Source organism: Pelobates fuscus, chromosome 2 (genome assembly GCF_036172605.1).
Source record: "Pelobates fuscus isolate aPelFus1 chromosome 2, aPelFus1.pri, whole genome shotgun sequence".
Classification (NCBI taxonomy): Eukaryota; Metazoa; Chordata; class Amphibia; order Anura; family Pelobatidae; genus Pelobates; species Pelobates fuscus.
In genome coordinates this window covers 173,155,344-173,173,876 of record NC_086318.1, presented here as the reverse complement: position 1 = coordinate 173,173,876, position 18,533 = coordinate 173,155,344, and positions in this window count along the sequence as shown.

Sequence of the window (18,533 nt, the reverse complement as noted above, 5' to 3'; positions counted from 1 at the left end):
CTGTGTCAGGCTCACAGTGGATACTGTGCCCACTTGCCCAGTGCCACCACTCATATCTGGTGTCACAATAGCTTGCATTTAAAAACAAAAAAAAATTATTCACTGTAATAGATTCATTAGCAGTTAGTTGTCTGCAAGCGTCTGTGTGTCAGGCCAACAGCGTGTACTCTGCCAGTGTGCACAGTGCCACTCATATCTGGTGGCACAATAGCGTGCATTTAAAAACCCACAAACTTTTTTTTCACTGTAATAGATTGAATAGCAGTTAGTTGTCTGCAAGCGTCTGTGTGTCAGGCTCACAGTGGATACTGTGCCCACTTGCCCAGTGCCACCACTCATATCTGGTGTCACAATAGCTTGCATTTAAAAACAAAAAACATTTTTTCACTGTAATAGATTCATTAGCAGTTAGTTGTCTGCAAGCATCTGTGTGTCAGGCCAACAGCGTGTTCTCTGCCAATCTCTGCCAGTGCACATTGCCACTCATATCTGGTGTCACTATAGCGTGCTTTTAAAAACAATTTTTTTTTCACTGTTATAGATTGAATAGCAGTTAGTTGTCTGCAAGCGTCTGTGTGTCAGGCCAACAGCGTGAACTCAGCCAGTGCACAGTGCCACTCATATCTGGTAGCACAATAGCGTGCATTTAAAAACAAAACACCTTTTTCACTGTTATAGATTGAATAGCAGTTAGTTGTCAGCAAGCGTCTGTGTGTCAGGCCAACAGCGTGTACTCTGCCAACCTCTGCCAGTGCACATTGCCACTCATATCTGGTGTCACAATAGTGTGCATTTAAAACCAAAAAACTTTTTTCACTGTTATAGATTGAATAGCAGTTACTTGACTTCAAGCGGGTGTGTCAGGCCTACAGCGTGTACTCTGCCAACCTCTACCACTGCACAGTGCCACTCATATCTGGTCTCACAGTAGCTTGCACGCATAGTACCACTAATCCCCAAAAAATGACAGGCAGAGGCAGGCCACCCCGCAGGGGCCATCGTGGTCGTGGTGCTGTGATTCCCTTTTGCCCTAGAATAATGCCCAGTTTTCAGAGGCCACATACCATGAATTTGAAAAGTTCTGAGGACATAGTTGACTGGCTAACACAGGACACCTAATCTTCTACAGCTTCCGCTCAGAACCTTGACGCACCATCCTCCCCCAGCTTAGCTTCGGGCACCTCTCAAGATACAACTCACCCGCCTGCCACCACCACCAACACTAGCACCACAGCCGCTTCACTTGGTATGTCAGAGGAGTTATTTACACATCCGTTTGAAGAAATGAGTGATGCACAACCATTATTGCTAGAGGATGTAGACAACAGGGATATGTCTCAGGCAGCAGCATTACACACATGGACGTACGGTGTGATGATGATGATGTTGTACCCGCTGCTGCTTCCTTTGCTGAGTTGTCAGATACAAGTGAAGCGGTTGATGATGACGATGTGTCCATGGATGTCACGTGGGTGCCCGCTAGAAGAGAAGAAGAACAGGGCGAAAATTCAGATGGGGAGACAGAGAGGAGGAGGAGACGAGTTGGAAGCAGGGGGAGGTTGTCGCAAGGAGCTAGTGGCACAGTCAGACAGCATGCATCGGCACCCGGGGTCAGCCCGACAGCACGCCAATCAAAGCATGCTGTGTCCACCACCAGATTACCGTCATTGCAGAGCTCAGCAGTGTGGCATTTTTTTTGTGTGTCTGCCTCTGACAACAGCGATGCCATTTGCAACCTGTGCCAAAAGAAAGTTTGGGAAGTCCAACACCCACCTAGGTACAACTGCTTTGCGTAGGCACATGATCGCACATCAAAAACGCCTATGGGATCAACACATGAGTACAAGCAGCACACAAACTCAAAGCCGCCATCCTCCTCCTGGTCCAGCATCTTCAGCCATGTCAACCACTGCTGTCCTCCTTGCCCCCTCTCAACCATCCGCCACTCCGTCTCTCACCTTGAGCAGTTCCCGCTCATCTGCCCACAGTCAGGTGTCTGTCAAGGACATGTTTGAGCGTATGAAGCCAATGTCAGAAAGTCACCCCCTTGCCCAGCGTCTGACAGCTGGCTTGTCTGAACTATTAGCCTGCCAGCTTTTACCATACAAGCTGGTGGAGACTGAGGCGTTCAAAAAATTTGTGGCTATTGGGATACCGCAGTCGAAGGTACCCGGACGGAATTTCTTTTCACAAAAGGCAATCCCCAACTTGTACTCGATTGTGCAAAAGGAAGTAATGGCATGTCGAGCACACAGTGTTGGGGCAGGGGTCAATCTGACCATCGATACCTGGTCTGCAAAGCATAGTCAGGGCAGGTATATCACCTGCACTGCACATTGGGTAAACCTGCTGAAGGCTGCCAAGCATGGAATGCGTGGCTCTGCAGAGGAGTTGGTGACAACGCCATGACTTGCAGGCAGGCCAGCTGCCACCTCCTCTACTCCTCCTACTCCATCCTCTCCCATAACCTCCTCGGCTGAGTCCTCTTCTGCTGCTGCGTCTTGCTCCACATCAACTGCAACCTCCCAGCTCCCCAGGTACTATTCCACATCCCGGATACGGCAGTGTCACGCCATCTTAGGTTTGACTTGCTTGAAAGCAGAGAGTCACACCGGACAAGCACTCCTGTCCGCCCTGAATGCACAGGTGGAAAAGTGGCTGACTCCGCAGCAACTGGATATCGGCAAAGTGGTTTGTGACAACGGAACAAATTTGTTGGCGGCATTGAAGTTGGGCAAGTTGACACATGTGCCGTGCATGGCACATGTGTGTAATCTGATCGTACAACACTTTGTGCATAAGTACACAGGCTTACAGGATGTCCTGAAGCAGGCCAGGAAGGTGTGTGGCCATTTCAGGCGTTCCTACATGGCCATGGCACACTTTGCAGATATTCAGCGGCGAAACAACATGCCAGTGAGGCGCTTGATTTGCGACAGCCCGACACGTTGGAATTCAACACTCTTAATATTCGACTGCCTGCTCCAACAAGAAAAAGCTGTTAATTAATATTTGTATGACCGGGATGTTAGGACAGCCTCTGGGGAGCTGGTAATTTTTTTGCCATGTTACTGGACGCTCATGTGCAATGCCTGTAGGCTCATGCGTCCTTTTGAAGAGGTGACAAACCTAGTCAGTCGCACCGAAGGCACCATCAGTGACATGATACCATTTGTTTTCTTCCTGGAGCTTGCCCTGCGAAGAGTGCTGGATCAGGCAGTAGAGGAGCGTGAAGAGGAAGAGGAAGAGTTGTGGTCACTATCACCACCAGAAACAGCCTTATCAGCATTGCTTGCTGGACCTGCGGCAACGCTGGAAGAGGATTGTGAGAAAGAGGAGTCAGAGGAGGAATGTGGCTTTGAGGAGGAGGAGGAAGACCAACCACAACAGGCATCCCAGGGTGCTCGTTGTCACCTATCTGGTACCCGTAGTGTTGTACGTGGCTGGGGGGAAGAACATGCTTTCATTGAGATCACTGAGGAGGAGGAACGGGAAATGAGTAGCTCGGCATCCAACCTTGTGCAAATGGGGTCTTTCATGCTGTCGTGCATGTTGAGGGACCCTCGTATAAAAAGGCTGAAGGAGAACGACCTGTACTGGGTGTCCACGCTACTAGATCCCCGGTATAAGCAGAAAGTGCCTGAAATGTTACCAAATTACAACAAGTCAGAAAGGATGCAGCATTTGCAAAATAAATTAAAAAGTATGCTTTACACAACGTATAAGGGTGATGTCACAGCACAAGGGGAATCTAACAGGGGAAGAGGTGAAAGTAATCCTCCTCCTCCCATGACCACGCCGGCAAGGACAGAATGCTTTAAAGACGTGTTGTTGATGGAGGACATGCAGAGCTTTTTAAGTCCTACGCATCGCCACAGCCCTTCGGGATCCACCCTCAGAGACTCGACCGACAGGTAGCAGACTACCTAGCCTTAACTGCAGATATCGACACTCTGAGGAGCGATGAACCCCTTGACTACTGGGTGTGCAGGCTTGACCTGTGGCCTGAGCTATCCCAATTTGTGATAGAACTTCTGGCCTGCCCCGCTTCAAGTGTCCTGTCAGAAAGGACCTTCAGTGCAGCAGGAGGTATTGTCACTGAGAAGAGAAGTCGCTTAGGTCAAAAAAGTCTAGATTACCTCACCTTTATTAAGATGAATGAGGGATGGATCCCGAAGGGACTGACAGTGGGCGATACATTCGACTAAAAAAGGCCTGGTGAGATGAGCTGCCTTGGGCTAAAAATGGTGACCCTATGTAGGAGGAACAGTTCCTATTCTGCTCTGTGTCAGTGTGTATCAGGGTCCCTGAGGACAGGTGTCAATCCATATCTGCCAAGTGACCCTATGTAGGGGGAACAGTCCCTATTCTGCTCTGTGTCAGTGTGTATCAGGGATCATTGGGATAGGTGTCAATCCATATCTGCCAAGTGACCCTATGTAGGGGGAACAGTCCCTGTTCTGCTCTGTGTCAGTGTGTATCAGGGATCATTAGGATAGGTGTCAATCCATATCTGCCTAGTGACCCTATGTAGGGGGAACAGTCCCTATTCTGCTCTGTGTCAGTGTGTATCAGGGATCATTAGGATAGGTGTAAATCCATATCTGCCAAGTGACCCTATGTAGGGGGAACAGTCCCTATTCTGCTCTGTGTCAGTGTGTATCAGGGTGTCTGAGGACAGGTGTCAATCCACATGTCAAGGTGTCAATATGTCATATGTCAGGTGTCAATCCATATCCATTGTGATTTAGGAATGTTAGGTGATTTATGCTCTTTATGGATTAAAACCAGACTCTGCATCAACTGTGTAATTTTCCATGGGAGTTTTGCCATGGATCCCCCTCCGGCATGCCACAGTCCAGGTGTTAGTCCCCTTGAAACAACTTTTCCATCACTATTGTGGCCAGAAAGAGTCCCTGTGGGTTTTAAAATTCGCCTGCCCATTAAAGTCAATGGCGGTTCGCCCGGTTCGCCGGTTCGCGAACGTTTGCGGAAGTTCGCGTCCGCCGTTTGCGAACCGAAAATTTTGTGTTCGCGACATCAGTATTCTGTTTGAGAGGATTTTAGCTATAAGTTTTACGTCAGGATTTAGGAGGGATATAGGGTATAGGTTTTGACATCTGTCCGGGGGTTTCCCAGGTTTGGGGAGTGTGGCAACATGAGCCATGAGCATTTCTTGTGGCATGGTGCCTGTGTTAAGAATGTGGGTGCATAATTTTGGAAGATAAGGGCTTAGTATTGGTGCAAATTGTTTATAGTATGCGTTCGTTAGACCATCAGAGCCGGGCGACTTCCCTGTCGGGAGTGTCTTGATGGTGTCTAGGATTTCTTGTGTGGTTATTGGATCCTGTATGGTTTGGATATAGGCCTCTGATAAGGTGGGCAGTGTTGTTTTTTGGAGAAATGTGTCTATTTCGCAAGTTGTGGGCTGGTGAACAGCGGGGTCACTTTTTAATTGTAGAGAGTATGGTAGTAGTCAGCCATCTCATCATTGATGTCTTGTGGGTTGTGGATTTTCACCCCTGATTTTGTGACTAGATATGGGATTTTAGAGTTTGCTTGTTTTTGTTTTAGGAGTGTTGCCAAGTGTTTTCCGGCCTTGTTTCCTTGGGTATATGTTTTCATCTTTAGTCCTGTTAGCATATAGGCCGTTTTGTGAAGGGCCAAGGTGTTGAGTTGGTTAGTGAGGTCTGCAATGGATTTGGCTTGAGCGTCAGACGGGTTTAGGAGATGGGCGTGTGTTGTGTCCCGGAGTTGCCTCAAGAGGTCTATATAACCTTTCTCCCTCTTCCTTTTCAAGTAAGATGCTCGGCTTATCAGCGGTCCCCTCGTGACCGTTTTGTGAGCTTGCCAGAGGGATGCCATGGAAACCTCAGGTGTGTCATTCAGTTCAAAATACTCATGTAGGTTGTCGGTGAGTTGTTTTACAAAGGTGGTATCAGTTAAGAGGGTGTCGTTTAGGCGCCATGGGGGTTTGCCTCTATGCTGGTATCGGTCTAGTAAGGTCATCATAACGGGTGCATGGTCCGACCACACTATGTTACCGATGGAGCAGTCTGTAATGCGTTGGAGGAGGAGCCCAGATGAGAGGATGTGGTCAATTCTGGAATAGGTCTTGTGGACTTGTGAAAGGAATGTGTATTCTCTATCTTTTGGATGGAGTGTCCTCCAAACATCGTATAGGCCATGGTTTTGTAGTAGTGTCGTAAAGGATTTGTTGTTGCGTGTGAGCGTGATGTGTCTGTTTGACGTTGCTGGAACTGTGGAGTCAATGCGTGAGTCCTTGGTGTGCTTGAGGTCTCCACATATCAGGACTTGGGCATTCGTGTTGGCTGGCAGTTTGTTGAGAACCTTATGCAGGAAGTTGTGTTGGTTATTATTAGGGCCATTTAGGCCAACTAGCAGGAGGGTTTGGTTATTAATCAGGCAGTGTAGTATTATGAATCTACCATGTTTGTCTATTTTGGTCTGTAGTGGTTCCATTGTAAGGGAGCTGTGAAGGAGGATGGAGACCCCCCTAGATTTAGAGGAGTGTGTGGCGTGGAACTGGTGGGGATAGTCCCGTGCAGCAAAGGTGGGGGTACAATTGTGGACAAAGCGTGTTTCTTGTATGCAGACTATGTCTGCGTTGTTGCGTTTTAGGTCGTCCATTAACATACGTCTCTTGTGGGGAGTGTTCAGCCCCTTGACATTGTGTGAATAGATTTTCATGATGGTGATTATGATTGTGGGTCTCAGCGTAGGGTACTATGGCAGGCTAGGAGTTGAATATAGTGGTATGGCCTTGTGCACACTGAGAGTCGTGTTATGGGGTGTCGGGTGGGATTGTGGGGTTGAGTTCTTGACCTCTGGAGGTCTGGTGTGTCTATCACACCTTGGGGGGATGGGAGTCTAGACTACCAGTCAGGTGGCTGTCTGGGCTCCATTATGAATTATTTAGATATGCAGAAACATTTATAACATATATAACATAAACATTATAACATCAGAATGATTATGAACATCATTCATGTAACAGTTATCGCGTCTAGTGTTTCGTTAATTAGGGTTGAGTACCAATTGCAGGGCTAGTGGGTAATATGTAGGTGGCATAAATGTAAGGCTTACGTGTGGTTGGATGCAGGACCGTTCCTGGGTTGTACATTAAGAGGATATTGCCGATGCCTCGCTCCGGGCAGGCAGTTCCCGTAAGGGGAGCTTTGGTTCATATGTATAGAGGATGCGTGCGGGCTACCGCCTCGGGTGTGATCTCCTTGAAAATACCCGAGATGCCTGGGGTCTATGGCTGTGTCGTCCCATGATGGATGGGGGGGTCTTCCCAGAGATGGGTGCCCATCACCTCCGTGTTGCGGGTCCAGTGCCCTTCGCACCAGCAGTGCTTGTAGGCCCTGCCGCAGGTGTTAGTGATAACAGTGGTAAAATAAAACTAATCAAACTGTGGTCATATTTTGCATTTCAGATTGTGTAGTTAGGGAATCTATGCATACCCGGTGGGGGCTGTCCCCAACTTTATCCCAGGACCCCAAGTGTAAATTACCCAGATTAAGGGGCGCAATCAGGATCCTACTCTCACATATCATGCCTGTTTAAGGTGTCTTGCATTTCTAGCCTTTTGGTGAGCCCTGCGGTATCTCTTAGAGGTTTCATCAGCACGAGAGTTAACAGATACAAATAAACATGAGACAATTATATTGAAAGGGTAGCTATTAGTCAGAAGCTATATACAGTATACTTGCGATGTTTCACGGTCGACAGTTCATAATGCTTGGTGATTAGTCCGCCTGTGGCTTGCGGCCTTGGTTAGGAGAGCGGTGTGTGTCCTTAGGTGTGGGGTTGAGTGGGCCCCATTCTTCTAGCGCCTTTATACCCTCCTCTGGGTTGGATATGATTTTCGTGTCGCCGTTTCGTGTGACAATTAATTTAGTGGGGAAGCCCCATCTGTACCTAAGCCCTCGGTTTCTCAATTCTGTGGTAACTTGCTGGTATTCCCTCCTTTTCCTAAGGGTTGCTGCAGAGAGGTCCGCGATTATGCGCACTGTGGGATATTCCTCGTGTGGGTTTGGTTTGCTGCGATGCGTCTTGAGGATGTTTTCTTTGATATGGTAAAAATGAATCCTAATGAGGACATCGCAGGGTGTGGAGTCAGGTAAGTACCTGGGCTTTGGGACTCTGTGTGCTCTGTCAACTAGGAGCATATCCTCCGGTATATCAGGTGCATAAGTGTGTAGAAGGCCTCTCACGAAGAGCGGTAAGTCATCTTGGAGGACGGATTCCGGAACTCCTCGCAGCCGCAGATTGTTCCGTCGTGCCCTATCTTCATAGTCCGCCATTCAGGCTTCCATGCTCCCCATTCGTTGTTGTAGTGTTTGAATGTGGCCTGTTGCTTCTGCTTGTGTGGAGGCCACGTCCCGACAATGTTGTTCCACCCTCGATGTCCTGCCAGATAGATCTCTCACCTCCTGCCGAATTTGATCCGCCGTTGTCTTCCATGTTTTAATCAGGTTTGCAGACATGGTCTCCATGGCCTTCTCGAAGTGAATCCTCGTGAGACAGTCTTGTAGGCGAGATCCCTCTGTTGTGGTACAGGTGAGATCTGTGTCATGGTCCTCGGCGCCATCTTGGAGCGCGGTCCGCGCGGGGTAATTAGACGCTGATTTTTGACTGAAAAAGGTAATTTTATCCGCTTTTGCAGCGGATTTCTTCGATTTAGGCTGTGCCATAATAGATGATGCTCTGTGCTAAGTTTTCTGCTTGACATTTATATTAATTGTGGAGCCCACGTGCCGGAGCAAATCCTTAGTCGGCCATCTTGCTCGGCGGTCAACCACGCCCCCCCTTAACTGTAAATTTTAAAATACTGTTTGCTTTTACTGCAATAAAATACACATATTTGCATTCAGCGATGTCTCATGTGTAAAACAGTACCCCCTATGTACAGATTTTATGGTGTTTTGGGAAGTTACAGGGTCAAATATAGCGTGTTACATTTTTCATTTTTTTCACATTGAAATTCGCCAGATTGGTTATGTTGCCTTTAAGACCGTATGGTAGCCCAGGAATGAGAATTACCCCCATGATGACATACCATTTGCAAAAGTAAACAACCCAAGGTATTGTAAATGGGGTATGTCCAGTCTTTTTTAGTAGTCACTTGGTCACAAACACTGGCCAAAGTTAGTGTTAATATTTGAAAATGCAAAAAACTAATTTGAACGCCAATATTGGCCAGTGTTTGTGACTAAGTGGCTACTAAAAAAGACTGAACATATCCCATTTGCAATACCTTGAGTTGTCTACTATTACAAATGGTATGCCATCATGGGAGTAATTTTCATTCCTGGGCTACCGTACGGTCTCAAAGGCAACATAACCAACCTGGCGAAATTCAATGTGAACAAAACTGAAACACAAGCCTTATATTTGACACTGTAACTTTTGAAAACACTATAAAACCTGTACATGAGGGGTACTGTTATACCTGGGAGACTTCGCTGAACACAAATATTAGTGTTTCAAAACAGTAAAATGTATCACAACAATTATATCATCAGTGTAAGTGCCATTTGTGTGTGAAAAATGCAAAAAATGTCACTTTCACTGACGATATCGTCGTTGTAATACATTTTACTGTTTTGAAATACTAATATTTGTGTTCAGCGAAGTCTCCGAATGAAACAGTACCCCCCATGTACAGGTTTTATGGTGTCTTGGAAAGTTACTATATATATATATATTTTAAAATACAGTTAGAATGAAATTACATGTGTGTGTGTGTGTGTATATATATATATATATATATATATATATATATATATATATATTATATATATATTTATATATTTTTATTATTTTATTAATTTTATTTTTTAATGTATTTACATATATGTTTATTTTATATTATATATAAATATATATAATGTTCCTTTTATATATATATATATATATATATATATTTAGTCAATATCATTGTATGTGTACTTTGATATGAATATATATATATAAAATTATATATATTAACCCCTTAAGGACCGGCCTGTTTTTGCGATGTTTGTACGTTAAGGACCAGAGCAGTTTTAACACTTTTGTGGTGTTTGTGTTTAGCTGTAATTTTCCGCTCTCTCATTTACGGTTCCCATACAAGTTATATATTGTTTTTTTCACGACAAGAAGGGCTTTCTTTACATACCATTATTTGTATTATGTCATATATTGTATTTAAAAAAAAATAATAAAATATGGTGAAAAAGTTAAAAATAAATATGTTTTTGGACTTTTACTTGAAAAATCTTTTACTTATCTACAAAAGCTAATGAAAAAAACTGCTAAATAGATTAAAAATGTTGTCCCGAGTTTAAAAACACCCAGTGTTTACATGCTTTATTGCTTTTTTTGCAAGTTATAGGCCTATAAATACAAGTAGGAAATTGCTGTTTCAATATATATATATTTTAAATGTATCAATAGTGACATTGTAACACCGTTATCTGTCATAAATCCCCGAAACACACCTAACATGTACATATTTTTTTAAAGTAGACAACCCAGGGTATTCAAAATGGGGTATGTCCAGTCTTTTTTAGTAGCCACCTAGTCACAAACACTGGCCAAAGTTAGCATTTATATTTGTTTGTGTGTTAAAAATGCAAAAAACGCTAACTTTGGCAGGTGTTTGTGACTAAGTGGCTACTAAAAAAGGCTGAACATACCCCATTTGCAATACCTTGGGTTGTCTTCTTTTGCAAATGGTATGCCATCATGGGGCTAATTCTCATTCCTTGGCTACCATACGCTCTCAAAGGCAACCTAACCAATCTGACAAATTTCAATAAAAAAAAAAAAAGTAAAATAAAGCCTTATATGTGGCCCTGTAACTTTCACAAACACTATAAAACCTCCACATGTGGGGTACTGTTATACTCAGGAGACTTCGCTGAACACAAATATTAGTGTATCAGAACAGTAAAATATATCACAGCAATAATATCCTCAGTGAAAGAGCTGTTTGTGTGTGAAAAATGCAAAAAAACTTCACTTTCACTGACAATATCATCGCTGTGATATGTTTTACTGTTTTGAAACACTAATATTTGTGTTCAGCGAAGTCTCCCGAGTAAAACAGTAACCCCCGTGTACAGGATTTAGGGTGTCATAGAAAGTTACAGGGTTAAACACAGTAAATCAAATTGCAATCATTAAAATTACTTAATTAGATAAAAATATTACATAAATATGCACGTATAATTTTAATATATATACATATTTATATATTTGACGTCTACGTGTATATTTATGAAATGATTTATGTAATTATGTATGTGGACATATGTATATTTCGTATTATTTTTATTTATTTATGTATACATAGATATATATATCATTACATTCTAAGTGTATTTTGATATAAATATATATATATATATATATATATATATATATCAATATCAAAATACTGTTAGAATAAAATTGCATATATATATATAATTTTTTTTAATTATTAAAAATTATATTTATTTTTATTAACATATTATTTGCATTTTATAATAATATATATATATATACCATATATATATAGTTATTATATATATTGTATATATTCGTGTGTAATTTAAATATAAGTGTTTTTTTATATTAATATACGTATATATAAATATAAAAATACACTTAGTATGACATTATATATATGATATATATACATATATTATATATAGGTATATATAGATATAATACATGTGTGTGTGTATATATATATACACATATTATTATTTTTTTTACACTGATTTTTTTTTCACTTTATTTTTTTATTTTACACTTGCAGGGAGACTGCCTGTCAGCACAGACAGTCCCCCTGCAGGCAGACACATGGACCCCTATTGCGGTCATGTGATTGAGTGATCACATGGCCGTGGGGTCCTGATCTGCCGAGGGGGGACTGCCCGGGCAGACAGGCAGTCCCCCTGGACCGGGAGGAGAGCTGATCGTGGCTGTGGGACCGACAGCGATCAGGTAAGTAGCCCCAAACCGTTATGACGGTTCAGGACCGTCAGCGGTCCAAACGCACGTTTTACCGCTGACGGTCCTGAACCGTCAGCGGTCCTGAAAGGGTTAATATTAAAATACACTTAGACAATTTATGCGCATTTATGTGTATGTGTGTATATGTGTATATATATACTTAGATCACAAATCTATATATATGATCTAAATATATATTATTTAATTTTACACTGTTTTAACTTTATTTAATTTTATTTCCAGGCAGCAGGAGGAGTACCTGTCATTACAGGCACTCCCCCTGCTGGCAATGCCTTGGACGTTATGCCGTCCATGTGATCGCGAGGTCCTCGCAAGGACCTCGCGATCACGTGGCCCAGAGGGGTCGAAGAGGAAGGAGGGGGACTCCCTGGGCTCCTAGGTGAGTCTCCATACCGTGATAGCCGGCGTGGTAAGTACATAAGATCGCAGGGACGTTCTATGCCGCCCTGCGGCGTTTAGAGACAGTTCCTTCAGGACGGCATAGAACGCCCTGCGGTCTTAAGGGGTTAAACACTCAAAAACTGCTCAGTGGTAAATAGAAACCTGCAAGGATGACAAATGATAAACAAATGATCCCCAGCTTGCAAAGCATTGTGTGAGTTGTACAGCAGATGGGGATTTACATTTTGCCAACCCTTGTGATAAGGGGGTCCAAACAAACTCTTACACCAGGCCCCTCTCTATTTTAGATTTGCCACTGAAACTGTTATAGTTAAAAAAATAGGAGTTCAAATGACTCCAGCAAAAAGTTTGAAGACACATTCTCATTTACACCCTTGATTAACCTGTGCAGTCATCGAGGGAACACCTAGCCAGCTGTCATGAAATATTGAAGAAAAGTGATTTTTCTTTTCACTGTGCACAGTGAACTGAGAAGTATAAAAATCTATACAATATTTTTTTTAGATTGAGCAATCTCTTGATATTTCTTTAGAAAACCCACACATCCATTATTCAAAAGCATTAATCTCTACTACGGGGAAAAAATACCCACTTTTGGCTTCCTCTGGCTAATTACAAGGTATTTATTTTGTCATGTTGCTTTTGCAAATGCTGTTTCTCTTAACTTCAAATTAAGCTTCAACTTTCCTGATGCAATTGGGAATGTTTCAGCTCCCCATGGCAGATTTGAAGCGGTAAATTAAGACAGGAGCATAAAAGGGAAATGTAATGATTCATTTTATAGCTGGTATTTTATTAAAGTGTCAGTGGTAAACGTGATTCACCTGAAATCATTTCATCAAAAATTGAGAGCAAGCACAAGTTAACTTCCAAGATTATAAGGGAAAAAAGTATCTGTGTCTGAACACAGTGTGTTACTCCATAAGTTAAAATGTGTTCCTGTATACTCTCTCTAGTAAAAATGATAAACTAATGCTTTATTAAAAAAAAGAGAAGATTAGTATTATATATTAAGCAGACAATTTCCATCTTAGCAATACATGACAAAAGGCAAATGTAGAATGCCTGTAATTCTAAATCATACAGAAAAGAAGTAAAGCATTTAAATATGTTTAATAAATGTGTCAATTCTGATATTTTATTGATAGATGTGTCATATACTTTTTGTTGCCAATATGTTCTTCTCAGAATGTTTCCTTGTATTTGAAACTAACATACAGTGCCTTGCAAAAGTATTCACCCCCATGACTTTTTACCTATTTTGTTACATTACAGCCCTAAATTCAATGTTTTATTAATCTGAATTTTATGTGATGGATCAGAACACAATAGTCTAAGTTGGTGAAGTGAAATGAGAAAAAATATATACATAAAACATTTTTTTACAATTAGAAAACAGAAAATTGGCATGTAGGTATGTATTCACCCCCTTTGTTATGAAGCCCATAAAAAGCTCTGGTGCAACCAATTACCTTCAGAAGTCCCATAATTAGTGAAATGATGTCCATCTGTGTGCAATCTAAGTGTCACATGATCTGTCATTACATATACACACCTTTTTTGAAAGGCCTCAGAGGCTGCAACACCTAAGCAAGAGGCACCATTATCCAAACACTGCCATGAAGACCAAGGAACTCTCTAAACAAGTAACGGACAATGTTGTTGAGAAGTACAAGTCAGGGTTAGGTTATAAAAAAATATCCAAATCTTTGCTGATCCCTGGGAGCACCATTAAATCTATCATAACCAAAGGGAAAGAAGCACAACAGCAAACCTGACTGGGAAATTGGTCAGAGTTGAGGGAAAGATGGATGGTGCTAAATACAGGGATATTCTTAAAGCAAAACCTGTACCACTCTGTGCGCGATTTGAAGCAAGGAAGGAGGTTCACATTCCAGCAGGACAGTGACCCCAAACACACAGCTAAAGCAACACTTGAGTGGTTTAAGGGGAAACATGTAAATGTGTTGGCAAAAAACAAAATGGCACGTTTTGAGTTTTCGAAAAGGCATGTGGGAGACTCCCAAAATGTATGGAGGAACGTGCTCTGGTCTGATAAGACTAAAACGTAACTTTTCGATCATCAAAGAAAACACTATGTCTGGCGCAAACCGAACACATCACATCACCCAAAGAACACCATCCCCACAGTGAAACATGGTGGTGGCAGCATCATGCTGTGGGGATGTTTTTCAGCAGCCGGGACTGGGAAACTGGTCAGAGTTGAGAGAAAGATGGATGGTGCTAAATGCAGGGATATTCTTGAGCAAAACCTGTACCACTCTGTGTGTGATTTTGGATAGGACGGAGGTTCACCTTCCAGCAGGACAATGACCCCAAACACACAGCTAAAGCAACACTTGAGTGGTTTAAGGGGAAACATGTAAATGTGTTGGCAAAAAACAAAATGGCACGTGTTGAGTTTGCGAAAAGGCATGTGGGAGACTCCCAAAATGTATGGAGGAACGTGCTCTGGTCTGATAAGACTAAAATTTAACTTTTCGATCATCATAGAAAACGCTATGTCTGGCGCAAACCGAACACATCACCCAAAGAACACCATCCCCACAGTGAAACATGGTGGTGGCAACATCATGCTGTGGGGATGTTTTTCAGCAACCGGGACTGGGAAACTGGTCAGAGTTGAGACAAAGATGGATGGTGCTAAATACCGGGATATTCTTGAGCAAAACTCTGTGTGTGATTTGAGGATAGGACGGAGGTTCACCTTCCAGCAGGACAATGACCCCAAACACACTGCTAAAGCAACACTTGAGTGGTTTAAGGGGAAACATGTAAATGTGTTGGAATGGTCTAGTCAAAGCCCAGACCTCAATCCAATAGAAAATCTGTGGTCAGACTTAAAGATTTCTGTTGACAAGCGCAAACCATTAAACTTGAAGGCGCTGGAGCATTTTTGCAAGGGGAAATGAGACAAAATCCCAGTGGTAAGATGCGGCAAGCTCATAGAGACTTATCCATTGACTTTAGGGGGGTGAATAGTTATGCACATTGACTTTTTCTGTTATTTTGTCCTATTTGTTGTTTGCTTCACAATAAAAAAAAATAACATCTTCAAAGTTGTGGGCATGTTCTGTAAATTAAATTATGCAAATCCACAAACAATCCATGTTAATTCCAGGTTGTAAGGCAACAAAACACAAAAAATGCAAAGGGGGGTGAATACTAGAGAAATTTCAATCTATCTTTCCTGTTAAATATTTTATAAATATAATAAATAAATGATTATGTGCTTAAAGGATAGCCCAAAAACATTATGTGGTTTTAATCCTGTGGGTGATCAGTGTTGTCAATGAATTTTTTTTTATTTACTATCCTATTACTATATTAAGAGTTGGACATTTTTTTTCCATCCTTAACGTGATAGTGATGGATTGCCCCAATACAGCTTTTTAGTAGGTTACCTTACCTTTTTTACTTAGGTATACTATCTCTCTCATTTGCATGCATCCTGTTCATTCATAGTAGGATTTATCTAACTCCCAGTTATTTCACTCTTTCATTGTCATCCAGGTTTAATCATGATCGGTGTAATCTAAGAGAGAGCAAGCTATAGGTGCCAGGTAGAGGTAGGTCCAGCTTTTGATGGTTGATGAAAAAACATAGGAGGGCGCCCACTGACTTATAGCGCCATAACCACTACCATGAGTTGTGCCTCTTTATTTATACTGTGCATTAAGTTTCATCACTGCTCATTTACAATCCGTAGCAAATCTTTTTAGCATTATAAAAAGTCTTTCTAATTATCAAATAGAACAAATTATATTTAAAAAAAATTATTAATATGGATCATTGTTTGGTTATATTAAATGATTAACAATTAATGTGTAGAAAAACGTTATTAAAAAATAAAGCTGCACAGCTGAATATTTTTTTTTTTTTTTTAGAAATAATGCTTTTTACACAGTTTCAATCTTTTTCATCTCATTTCTATTTTTTCCACTCCAAAGCTCGAGTTGTTTCCATTTCATATGTTACAAAGCTATCAAGAAAGGATGAGGAAGCATTAAAATTGTCAGTTTCATCAATACAAAATATGCCTTTTAGTTAGTCAGTGTGGGTTTCTGCATTCTCCAATTCCTTACCATAATGGTTTTTATATAGCAGTAAATTGAGAGAGTCAGATGTTCAACCACACAATCACTTAGAAACATATCACCTTGAATAATTTCCACTAACAGGCTGGATTGCTGATCCTCCAGTAATTGATGGAATACCATGTCCCGAGTCGCAACTCACGTCTTCAGTAGAATAAACTAAGGGAATTTGACTTTCTTTTTATTGTGGTTTTCCTGACACAAGAAAGCTCACTATGGATGTGAAGTGTTAGATGAATTTAAATGAATGTGTATCGTGTAAATGAAAATTTCCTTCAAAACATAGTTTCACAGTAATCTACGTTTAAAAAAAGACCCAAGTCCATAGAGTTCACTATTTAAAACACATCTTTTTTCCTGTTGATCGAAAAGACATAAAAAAACACACCATTTGAAGCAAAGGCCAATTAAATCATAAAGAGGGGAAATATTGTTCCCTTAAATTAAATTGTGTAGAATGAGCATTCAAGTAAATTCAAAGTGAACTTCAAATTTAAGGTCAAAATAAAATTCTCTAAGTCAGCTATGTTTGAAGTTGACTTAAGTTGACTCACTTGGAGTATTGTATGCAGTACTGGAGACTGTATATATCAGAAGGATATTGATACTTTCGAAAGAGTTCAGAGAAGAGCTACTAAATTGGTTTATGGATTATAAGATAAAATTTACCAGGAAAGGTTAAATGATCTTAACATGTATAGCTTGGAGGAAAGATGATATGATAGAAACATTTAAATACAAAAAGGGAATCAACACAGTAAAGGAGGAGCCTATATTTAAAATAAGTAAAACTACCACAACAAGAGGACATAGTCTTAACCCCTTCAGGACGGAGTCAATAGTGCACGTTCTGATCAAAACAAAACGTAAACAAAAACTGGAATTTGCGCTATATGTCTGTTCAACCGTAATTCACCTCTTTCATGTTAAATGCACCCACACCTATTATATATCATTTTGTTCAGGAGAAACAGGGCTTTCATTTCATATAAAATATTTATATATGAAACAATTTTTTATGAATACAATTAAAAAAAACTGATAATTTTTTTTTTTTTTTTAAATTTGTAGTTCCGCCTCACATTTTAGCTGTAAATGTCATAATACTGTTAGGTTTTACTGCAACAAAATGCATATATTTGTAATCAGCGATGTCTCACGAGTACAACAGTACCCTCCATTAACAGGTTTTATGGTGTTTTGGAAAGTTACAGGGTCAAATATAGAACGTTCCATTTTCAAATTGAAATTTGCCAGATTAGTAATGTTACCTTTGAGACGGTGTGGTAGCCCAGGAATGAGAATTACCCCCATAATGGCATACCATTTGAAAAAGTAGACAACCCAAGGTATTGAACGTGGGGTATGTTTAGTCTTTTTTAGTAGCCATTTAGTCACAAACACTGGCCAAAGTTAGCGTTCATATTTGTTTTTGTGTGAAAAAAGCAAAAAACTAATATTTGGCCAGTGTTTGTGACTAAGTGGCTACTAAAAATGACTGGACATACCCCATTTGCAATACCTTGGGTTGTCTACTTTTGCAAATGGTATGCCATCATGGGGGTAATTCTTATTCCTGGGCTACCATACGGTCTCAAAGGCAACATAACTAATCTGGCAAATTTCAATGTGAAAAAAATGAAATGCAAGCCTTATATGTGACTCTCTAACTTTCCAAAACACCATAAAACCTGTACATGGGGGGTACTGTTATTCTCGGGAGATTTCACTAAACACAAATATTAGTGTTTTAAAACAGTAAAACATATTACAACAATAATATAGTCCATAAAAGTGCCGTTTGTTTGTAAAAAATGCAAAAAACTTCACTTTTACTTAAAATATCATCGTTGTAATTTACCAGTTTTAAACACTAATATTTGAGTTCAGCGAAGTCTCCCGAGTAAAACAGTACCCCCTATATACAGGTTTTATGGTGTCTTTGAGAGTTACAGGGTCAAAAATAGTGCTTGCGAATTA